The sequence below is a fragment of the Schistocerca gregaria genome, unplaced genomic scaffold, assembly GCF_023897955.1.
Source record: "Schistocerca gregaria isolate iqSchGreg1 unplaced genomic scaffold, iqSchGreg1.2 ptg000914l, whole genome shotgun sequence".
Classification (NCBI taxonomy): Eukaryota; Metazoa; Arthropoda; class Insecta; order Orthoptera; family Acrididae; genus Schistocerca; species Schistocerca gregaria.
Window position 1 is genome coordinate 177,501 of NW_026062272.1, and position 2,500 is coordinate 180,000.

The window sequence follows — 2,500 nt, forward strand, 5'->3', positions numbered from 1 at the left end:
TAACCTAACCCACGTTGTCCCTTAACCTAACCCACGTTGTCCCTTAACCTAACCCACGTTGTCCCTTAACCTAACCCACGTTGTCCCTTAACCTAACCCACGTTGTCCCTTTGCCTAACATAGTTCACTGCTCGGAATCTCTGGTGTCGTTGTTATCCTCATGTAGATGTCTTGCGAGTGTTGCTTACTTTCCACATATTCCCGCTATCCACTGTCAATTGTACTGCAATAGGACTATATCGGCCCCCCCCCCCCTCTGTCCCCCTCTTTGTGTCTCTGTCCTCTCAAGCTGGTCGGTCTGGCGTGTGAGTGTTAAATGAGCCTCGCAGCTGTTCAGTTGCATTCAGATGTCGACGCCCTCAGTGTACGTCGTGGTATGGTCTGTGTCCATTGTCCGCTGATGTCGTACGCGTAACCCACACGCTGTACCGATCATCGGTAGTTACGTACAGAGTGAAGTAGTGTGATACGTGTGACTGTACGCTGGCTGTGCCCAACGGTGTCGAATCTCAATTTCCATATGTTGTGCTCGATGCTACTTGTCTCGTCTCCCAATAACAGCTAGGTTGCACTGTGGTACGCCGTAGAGGCGTGTGGGAGGAACGTACGAACGCATTGTATGTCACCCTGGGTCGCTGGGGGTGGTGGTGCGGTGAGTCAGGTCAGGTCAGGTCAGGTCAGGTCAGCGTGAGCCGTCTGATGTAGTGACGCGTGTATTCCGACTTTGTCGTATTGCCTCACACAAAGTGCTACCCTGGTGGACCGCGTTCCATATCTGGGACATGCCGCAGATGCCGGTTGACAGTGGATCGCGGAAGGGACATCGCATACTTGCGCGGGCCACCTTCCACGTGTTCTCTTCTGCACATGTCGCAGTGTGTATGTGGTCTGATGTAGCGTGTCGTGACACATGACATCCTGGCATGCAAGAATTGTTGAATTCGCAAATGTAGGTGGACATCTACGTTTACTGCCCAAGATACGCAAATGAACTGGAAATCCGTTGTTGAGCGGTTGTTCACGCTGGAGGTGAATCTGTGATGGCGACGATCGGTACAGCTATTAACCGGTTGTTTCAGCGGTACCCGCCACATCCACACACGTGACTAGGCCCATGTGGGTATGAAGCGATACGCGGCGGTGGCTTGGTGGGACTGTTCCCGGCCGGTGAAGGGGGGCCGCCCGGCGTGTTGGCCGCGCGCTGCGTGGGCGCACGCGCAACAGCCGGCTGGTGGGGGGCGCCGAGTGGCAGGAGCGCCAGCCGACGGGCCCGGCAGGCGGCGCAGCTACGCTGCGGCGCACCCTGCACGCGGCGCCTGGCGGCCAAAGTTGGTTCAGCCGAGCCCGGTGCGAAGCGCGGTGGACATCTGCAGTGTGCTGGTCTGATTGAGGACTGTGTGCGTTGAGGATGCGCCGCCGCCTGGCACTCGGCGCCGCGACGCCGTCTGCTGCTCGGTCGCCCCAGCGGTTCTCGCAGGTGGTTTGTATCGCAGTTGTGCGGACGTGTTGGCGCGTGCGCTGTGCTGGGAGAGTTCGCTTCTGCACCCAAGTGGGGCTTTGCCCTTGTGTGGCGCTGGCGTTGGAGCTGCCGGTCACCATAGGTGGCGCGTGTTGTCTCCCGCCGGCAATGCCACGACAGCACGCTCCCGGGCCTCTGTCGGCAGCGGCAAGCTCAGTTGGGAGCAAGGGTGTTCGCACTAAAACCGTCTACTCGCCTAACTCCGGGCGATTGCGCCTCTCTCGAAACCGACCAAGTACCTAGGACGGCGCTGCGCGCCGCCGGGACCTGAGAGGGTTTCGAGGTGTATCGTGCAGGGGAGCTCGGCCTCCTCCTGTTTGCAGAATAATTGAGCGGACGCTTGCGTGTTCGCGCGGGCCCCCGGGACACACTCCCGGGCGGCCGGCTGCTCAGCTCTAGTTGACGCAGCTCCCTGGTTGATCCTGCCAGTAGTCATATGCTTGTCTCAAAGATTAAGCCATGCATGTCTCAGTACAAGCCGCATTAAGGTGAAACCGCGAATGGCTCATTAAATCAGTTATGGTTCCTTAGATCGTACCCACGTTACTTGGATAACTGTGGTAATTCTAGAGCTAATACATGCAAACAGAGTCCCGACCAGAGATGGAAGGGACGCTTTTATTAGATCAAAACCAATCGGATTGGCTTGTCTGGTCCGTTTGCCTTGGTGACTCTGAATAACTTTGGGCTGATCGCACGGTCCTCGTACCGGCGACGCATCTTTCAAATGTCTGCCTTATCAACTGTCGATGGTAGGTTCTGCGCCTACCATGGTTGTAACGGGTAACGGGGAATCAGGGTTCGATTCCGGAGAGGGAGCCTGAGAAACGGCTACCACATCCAAGGAAGGCAGCAGGCGCGCAAATTACCCACTCCCGGCACGGGGAGGTAGTGACGAAAAATAACGATACGGGACTCATCCGAGGCCCCGTAATCGGAATGAGTACACTTTAAATCCTTTAACGAGTATCTATTGGAGGG

At 56.8% G+C, this 2,500-nt stretch overlaps 1 non-coding gene across 1 annotated transcript in view; it reads left to right on the forward strand.

Annotated features, from left to right (window-relative positions):
* The first annotated feature begins 1,928 nt into the window (after positions 1 to 1,928).
* The window catches only part of LOC126325281 (small subunit ribosomal RNA), a 1,893-nt gene continuing 1,321 nt past the window's right edge, over positions 1,929 to 2,500 (forward strand). The window contains exon 1 of the ribosomal RNA XR_007559975.1: positions 1,929 to 2,500. This exon is cut by the window's right edge and continues 1,321 nt beyond it. This is a non-coding gene — a ribosomal RNA (small subunit ribosomal RNA).